Genomic DNA, 9,059 nt, shown 5'->3' with positions numbered 1-9,059 from the left:
ATACTTTTATAGGAGTGTTTTTAAAATCCAACCAAGTTTTAAAAATTAAAAATATTTTTTCAAAACTTATAGTTTTCAAAATTTATCTAAGAATTCAAGTGTCTAATTAGTTGGAAAAGATGAAGACCGTGATAAAAAAAATGATAAGAAACAAGCATAATTTTCAAAAATCAAAATTTATCAAAAGAATCTAAATGATTATCAAATAATACTTAATTAACTACAGCGGAAATGAGATGATCTTAAGTTTGGGTAGATGTTTGCATGAGCAGTATCCAATAGTATCTGGTAAGTCTCAATTTGAGACGTAGTAACTCTAAAACTTATGATCCTATTTGATAACCTTTAATTTTTTTTATTTTTAAAAATCTGTTTTTGGTTTTCAGTTTTTTAGAAATAAAAATCATATATGTTTGATAACTGTTAAAAAATATGTTTGATAATTGTTTTAGTTTTTTGTTTTCTAAAATTTGAAAACCAGAAAAATGTTAGATGACTTTTTTAGTTTTATATTTTCTAATAAAAATAAAATCAAACATTTTTGGCAATATTTTCCATCTAGCGTACATAATTATAAAATTATATATTTATTTTTAACATTTAAAAAAAAAGTTCATATTGATAAAATAATCCCCTCCCAACAATTCATTCTCAAAATCCATATGCCAGTCCCAATACCTATATTAGGTTGGATCATGATGTAGAAACTGAGGCCCCGTTGGCTCACAAGTGGAAGTTCCCCACGTCGACCAAGAAAAATAACAAAAATAATATATCGGCAAATACATGAAAATAATATCACTTTTGTAAAAGAAAATTCCAAGAGAATAAGAAAACAAAGAAAACAAATAATCTAACCTAACAAATTCACCATGTTTCTTTATGACAAATTTGTTCTCTATACAGTGCTCAAAGTGTCATAAAAATTGTCTTCTAAGATAGAACAAATTAATAACCCGTGAATGCTTCAACTATGAGACTCCATAAACACTACAATTTATGAAGAGATGGAGATTTGGGGGAACAATTCTAGATATTTTTATAGACTATTTATGTATTATAAGAAAATGTGTATCATTTGATTAAGGCGTTGTGTCATTTTAAAAAATGCACTCTCTTATGAAGTGTTGTGGTATTTGTAATTAAAAATAATAATTTTATGTATATCATTCCACAATTTTAACCTTTAAATTTTGTATCTTAAAAAGATTAATTTTGAAATTATTTAAAATTTTTGAAGTTATTCTTGTTAGGAGAAAAAAAAAAAGGAGAATTGAAGTTTTAAAAAATTATTTTCAAAATTACTTAATGTTTACCCTCCAAGTTCATTAAAAATTAGAAAATATTATTATAAAATGGAAAAAAAAAAGTAAAACGGATTATATTTACCCTCCAAGTTCATTAAAAAATTAGAAAATTATTGTGAAATTGATGAGCACAACGAAGCACAAAGAATATGCAGAAAATATAATATAATAATATATAAAATTATAAATAAATAAATATAATATAATATAATAATAAAATAAAGGGATTTTTACCTAAGAAGCTTATCTTTGGCCATATATTTTCATAAATGTCTTTAAATTTAATTTTTTTTTCAAAAAGGATTTTTTTAGTGTTATTTTTTAACAGATTTACCATTTTTTTATATTTATCTATATTCATTATATATATATATATATATATATATACTTCTTATTTTCGAAGCCACTTTAATGATTGAATAATCCACATCACTTCTGCTTCTGGAGGGAGAAGATACATTTACTATAAAGAGAAAAATGTATTTAATATGGTTTTTTTTCATTTATCAATTGGAGAGAGAAAATGTATTTATTTTAATTTTTTTCTATTTTCCAATTTGGAAAAAAATACATTTAATGAAATTTTATTTTCTATTTACGTTAATTTTCACATATCAATTTATTGTTTTTTATGGATTAATGGTTATTTCAAATATACCTTATAACATTTTGACAGATTCATAATTATTTTAGATGTATCTTGGAACATTTTGTTAGGTATTTGAAAATATTCTAACCAATATATGAAATATACTACTGTTTATAAATTAGATATTGACTCAATGCTTGACATAATCACATTATAAACCAATATATGAAATATACTACAATATATAAATATTCATAAATTTCATTTACACCATAGTATGTATATCATAATACAATAATTCTAAACTAAAAAAAACACTAGTTTATATTAAATAAATGAATACATATACTGCAGTATATATCAAATTTCCTATAAAAGCTTAATATATATATATATATATATATATATCACAATATATATAAAAAATAAGAAAAAATAAAGTCCATATTGTTGGGGGTTTTTAATAAATAACCCTCCATCTTCATCTCTTATTGTTCAGCCATTGCCGCCACGGATCTCTCTCCCTGTCATCGTCAACCAGATTTGCTCGCCCCATCGTGTCATCGACCAAATCTGCTCAACCCGTCACCATCAATTTACCCCACGCCATCGATTCGTCCCAAATCGTTCATGTCATCTCGTGTTGAGCCATCAATTCGTCCCACGTCATCGTCTACCTCTTGCAACTCACACCACCGAAAGGAGAAAAGAGAGGGAGATTGGGAAGGAGAAAAGAGAGAAGAGGAAGAACTTGGTATAAATTATAGGGGAGAGAATATATGCGCATGGAGGAGAGAGAATATGCATAGGAGAGAGAGTATGCATGAGGGAGAGAAAATATGCATGAGGGGAGAGTATACATGGAAGAGAGAGAAATAACCGAATAAATAGATAAATAAATAAATAAATATACATATACATATATATATATATACATATACATATATATATATATATATATATATATATATATATATATAACGTCGATGGAGGCTAAATTGTAAATAGCCACTGATATTAGTATAAATAGGGAGATCAATAGGTCTTTTTTGTAAAAAATAAAATATCCAAGACATTAAGGTAATATGTGTCTATTCTTTAGGTCTTTTATGTAGAAATCCCTAAAATAAGATAACTAAAATTATGAAAATTTAATAATATGAAATTTAGTGAAATTTTGAAGTGGATTTCTTACCAATGTGTGTGATTTTAAGATTCGTCAAATGCCACTATTTATAAGCAAAATGGAAAATAGGATATGGTCTTACATGGACACCAAACATGAATAACTATAAGACATATTGGCAACATGAAGATTGACACATGGCTTTTAGGACATTAAGCAATAGGCATCTATTTATTTTTATAATATTTATAATACTCCCCCTTAGATGCTCATATATATATATAATATACCTCATTATAACCTTACTAGGAAAAACTCAATGGGAAAAAACTCTAGTGAAGGAAAAAGAGTACATATTTCATATAATATACTCATAAAAGAATACAATATATTTACTTTCCCTCATGAAACATCACCTAAAAGAATACATTCCAATGTTATGCACCAATTTTTTAAAAGTTGTGGTCGATAATGTCTTTGTAAATAAGTCTATCAGGTTATCCTTTGAACAAATTTGTTGTACAGTTATATCGCCATTTTTTTTAAGATCATGAGTGTGGAAAAGCTTCGGTGAAATATGTTTTGTTCTATCTCCTTTAATATATTCTCCTTTGATTTGGGTTATGCAAGTTGTGTTGTCTTCTTATAATATTGTTGGAAGATTTTTATTAGAAGACAACCTACATGTTTCATGAATGTGCTGAGTCATTGATCTTAGCCATACACTTGACTAGCCTCATGAGTTGCAAAAATTTCAACATGATTTGAGGAAGTGATCGTTGTGATATGTTTCACCTATCCTCATGATATAGCAATTCCTCCATATATGAACAGATAACCTGTGTGAGATCTAGTTTTGTGTGGATAAGATAAATATTTAGAATTTGCATAACCAACTAGGTCAAAATTTGATTTATTTAAATGAAACAAACCCATATCGATTGCTCCTCAAAGATAATTGAGTATATACTTAATTCCGTTCTGATGTCTTTTTGTAGAAGAATAACTATATCTAACTAATAAATTTACTGAAAATGCAATATCTGTTCTTGTATTAATAGCAAGATACGTAAGTGCACCAATTGCATTAAGATATGGTAATTTATGATCGAGAAGTTCTTCATTATCGTCTCGGGGTCGAAATATATCTTTCTTTATATCCAATGAACGGACTTCCATTTGAATATTTAATGGATGTGTTTTATCCATATAAAATCTTTTCAAAATTTTTCCTATATAAGTTGACTGATGAATAAATATTTCATTTACTAAATGCTTAATTTGCAAACCAATACAAAATTTTGTTTTTCTGAGATCTTTCATCTCAAATTATTTCTTAAGATATTCTATTGCCTTTGAAAGTTCTTCAAGAGTTCCAATTATATTCATGTCATCAACATATATAGTTATAATAGCAAATCATGATTGTGATTTCTTTATAAAAATACACTGACATATTGGATTATTTTATTCTCCTTCTTTTAATAAATATCCACTCAGGTGATTGTACCACATCCATTCTGATTGTTTCCATCCATATAGTGATCTCTATTCATGATCCTCATTTTTAGATATAATATCAAGAGTAATATTATACACAAAAATGTTGTCAATAACTACATTTGTTCGATTCCGTCTTTTTTCTGTCATGAAATAGTTTATTGAAATCTCATTATTATCTTTAAGTATTTCACCTTCCTCACTAGTTATGTCGAGGATTTCTTCATGGGTATTTACATCCTTAACCAAGTCTTTTTTACTATTAATTATTTTTTTTATTTTCGAGGATTTTTATTTTTGGAACCCACTGGTCTACCACATGTCTAGCATGTTCCAGACTCATTAGTAACAACTTATTGTGTTGGGATATCAATTTTTTATGGAACATTTGCAGCTGGTATGTAACACCCCGCACATTTTATTTAATAATAAAGTAATTTTGAGTAACTTTATTATTTGGAAATTCAGTAATTGTCCTTAGTTGAAGGACATTTTTGGGATTTTGGATTTGAAGTATAAGTGCGGGAATTTAAGTGTTGACGTGAAAATTATTCAATTTTTGAAATTCAATTTGAAAACTAATGGCAGGAATTAATTTTCTTTTGAAAAGGAAAGGAAATAAATAGTATAAAGTGGATTAAGAAAATGATTTAAATGTAATTACATCATCATCAAATAAAAATAAAACTCATCCCTTCTCCCTCCCACATGAAACCCTTTCCCCTAAATTTTCCGCACGAAACCCTTTCCCCTAAATTTTCCTCCTGCCGGTCACGACCCTCTTTTGCCGCACGAGCCAAACCCATCTCGTCATCGCCTCCCTCACTACTCAAACCCATCTCGCTGCCGTCTCCCTCACTGTCGGTCACGACCTCTTTTACCGTTGCCTCCCTCACTACCGAAACCCGACGTCGCACAGCTCGCCCAGCCAGAGAGTCACCATCGGAGTCGCACCGCTCACCTAGCCGGAGAGTCGTCTGAGTTGCCGCCACTTCTAGCCACGAACGCCGCCGCCGCTCCAGCCCCCTGACCACCGCGCGCCACCGCCATTTAAACCTCTTGACCATTGGAAATTCGATTAAGGTAAGTAATCTTACCATTGGAATTGCCCACGGGCCAGGTTTTATTTGTATGCTCGCGTGATAAGTGTATGTTATGGTAAATATTAGCATGTTGACTAATAGTATGACCTGAATCAAATATGTTCTGGCACGGGTTCTGTTTTGTTTAAAGATACACCTAGGCACTTGATCGTTAGAATGTGATGGTATGTGTTTTCATATGTTGATATCTGATCTGCTGGTGTTGAGGCATACTTGCATGCTGTGGGATTATGATGTAAGGTATACATGAATGTAGTATGATATGTTGTCAATAATCATGTGTATGTGATGGAGCCATGATATCAAGGATTTTCATGTATGTTCTAGAATTGTACAATGTTGATTCTTAGAACGTTGAGACTGTGTGACTATCCTCATTGATTAGTTAGACGCTCACCAGTTTGTGTTTCCTTCGGGATTCACCAGTTTTGTGTTTCCTTCGGGATTCACCAATTTGTGTTTCTTTCGGGATTCACCAATTTGTGTTTCCTTCGGGATTCATCAATTTTGTGTTTCCTTCGGGATTCACCAATTTGTGTTTCCTTCGCGATTCATCAATTTTGTGTTTCCTTCGGGATTCTCCAATTTGTGTTTCCTTCGGGATTCACCAGTTTGTGTTTCCTTCGGGATTCACCAGTTTTTTGTTCCCTTCGGGGTTCACCAGTTTTGTGGGAATACTTAACTACAATAGGATAGGGCTCAGTCTCTCGTTTGTTCCATTTGTTTATGTGTCGTAGGTGGGTATCTAGAGGACATAGATGCCTAGCCTGACCCCAGTGGTGAGGTTACTTACTGAGTATTTCGTGCTCCTTCTTTCTTATGTTGATGTTTCAGGAAAAGGTAAAGATGTACCGACGATGGTGCAGCGGAATTCATGATCGTGTCACTGGGACTAGACCTTTTCGCTTTCGCATCTTGAAATCTGTTATTTGGTTTTACTGTTTAAAATTTATTACTAAGGATTATTTCTTTTATATGCCTTTGATTAGCCTTTAAGAATTTTGGGTACCCTATTAACTATTTTAACAATTGCATTTAATAAACATCTTTTGAACTTCTCTTATTTAATTAGCATTTATTTCAAATAAATGAGCGTCGTTTTTAAATTCTGTGCATGCATTTATTTTAGTAACGACCTTACCTAAGTCCTAGGGGGTCGGGTCGTTACAGTTGATATCAGAGCCCATGTTTTGGGTTCTGTAGACTGACTTACAATGTAAGTCTAGATTATCCCTGTGGCCTATGAACGGATTCCTCGTCATTGCCAGGTATGTCCTATTAATTACAAGTTTTATGATAGTTGTGCATTAAAATATTTGTTTAGCTTAAATGCACCAGTTATATTCTAATGTTAGGACAGTGACTCGTTAGAAGTTATTATAAGAGGATTATCAGGTACGATATTACAAAAGAAGAAAAATAAAATAAAATAAATTATGAGGTCACTTGGCACTAGTTTATCTCATGGGAATTATGTTAGAAACGAATAAATACATATACCTCAGTTTAGAGATCTTAAAGGTTGATGAAACTATGTAAAGTTATGATAGTTTAGAAATAAAGGTATGTATATGTTTAAGCCCAGGAATAAAATTGTCTTGACAAGAATTCATTAAGGACTAGTGTTATGTTTTGTGGTGCATTTGGAAACAGTATAAATAAATTTCTTCACATGGCACATTCTCGAAAATAAGGTTAAAAAATTGTTTTATGGATATGAAGGACAAGAAGAAGAGACGATGGATTTATTAAAGGTTTTAAGATATTAAAAACCCAACATTTTGAGAATAAATTTAGAAAGGATTCATAAGTCATAATCACTTGGATAATACTACGACATGATGGAGTAGATAAAGTATATGTGCTGATATAAAGAATTCTTTTGGAATATCTAGCTAGGTAGATGTCATTAAAGGAAGCTAAAATAGTTGGACATGACCTTGGACTTAAAGGGGTTAAAGCAAGGTGTTATTTGTTTAGGTTGAAGGATTATCTTAGTATACCTAGACTAAACTCAGAGCCTTATTGTGTTAAGGAGATCCAAGTTAGACAGATTTGAAGAAGCAAAGTCTTTTGGAGTTTAAACGTATGCAAATTGGCAAAAAGGAATTCTACAAGATGGAAATTCTTAGTGAGAGAGATAAGTTTTATGGAGCAGTTAAGTAAAATATAATTTATTAAAGAGATTATGTTCCACATGGAAAGTGGAAAAAAAAAAAAAAAGAGGTGTCTTGAATTTAGTGGTTTTATCAGAGATAAGTGTGAATGAGCGAAAAGTATCCAAGAAAGTTTACTCTTTTGGAAAGAGAAAGAAATTTAATGTATTCGAAACTCCTAGTTAAGTATAGTTTGAAGGCTTGATAAGAGGGGTTACAAGGTATTTGTTTTGGTGTAAAAGAAAAATATCTAATGATCATGTGGGACTTTGGGACAATATGTATTAGATGGAAAGATAGCTTACATAGATGATTTGGTATGGAACTTTATTTTAACACAAGAATCTGTTGTCGAAATAGAAGGTCGAGAAGGGATAAGCTAAAATGGAGTTACTAGTAGCAGTAGATGATCGAGAACTATTGACATGGTATGTTGAGGCTTCATTAGTTAAGAGGTAAATCATTGAGGGCATTAGTAAGATTTAAGGGATTTTGAGTTTGTGAGTTAGTTGGAAACATGAACTAGAAAGACCATCAAGTTGATTGAGAAAATAAAATAATCCAACTCGAGGTAGACAATAATGATATATGCACAAAAGTAAGTAACTTGGATCTTCCGATATAAGCATTAGTATAAGGGGTAGACTTGGCAATAAAGTTGAGTTGATAGTAAGAATTTACTAAAAGTGGGTTTGGAGCATTACTAGATAGTATGTATTCTCTTGCATGGGCAATGAGTTAACTAGTTTTAGGGAGTACGAGTAATCCAAGCTAGGACTTATGAATCAAGAAGGTTTTATCGTTAAAAAAAAAGACTTCAAAGATCAATTACGGTTATTACAAGATTATGGAAATGTGTTATCAATTGACTGATGCTTTAGCATCTAAGGACTTCAAAACCTTATTTTCAGAGGGAATTTTAGACTCATCTGCAACAAGGTCTAACTAATGATATGTGATTATTTTAAAGCTAAATAATAATATGAGGATTGGCTCAAGCAAGTTTTATAGCCCATGACAGCATAGAGCCTCATGATGAGTTTCTCATGAATGTGAGACTTAATTAGACAGAATTATTCTCAAACATGTAGGCCCTAGGAAAGACATCATAGTTGGCACTTCTAAAGTAGAAGCAGTTTTCAATTGACTAGATTTGTTCTGGTACGTATCTTCAGATGACACATTATATAGTATGACCAGTTTCTTCACTGCACATATGAAGTTTTCCCTGTGACATGGTAGGCTCAGATATATGTTTTTATTATATAATACTTTCTT

Source organism: Benincasa hispida, chromosome 10 (assembly GCF_027475165.1).
Source record: "Benincasa hispida cultivar pf3 chromosome 10, pf3_genome.v1.1, whole genome shotgun sequence".
Lineage (NCBI taxonomy): Eukaryota > Viridiplantae > Streptophyta > Magnoliopsida > Cucurbitales > Cucurbitaceae > Benincasa > Benincasa hispida.
The sequence above is the reverse complement of the archived record's forward strand: the minus strand, read 5'-3'. Positions refer to the sequence as shown.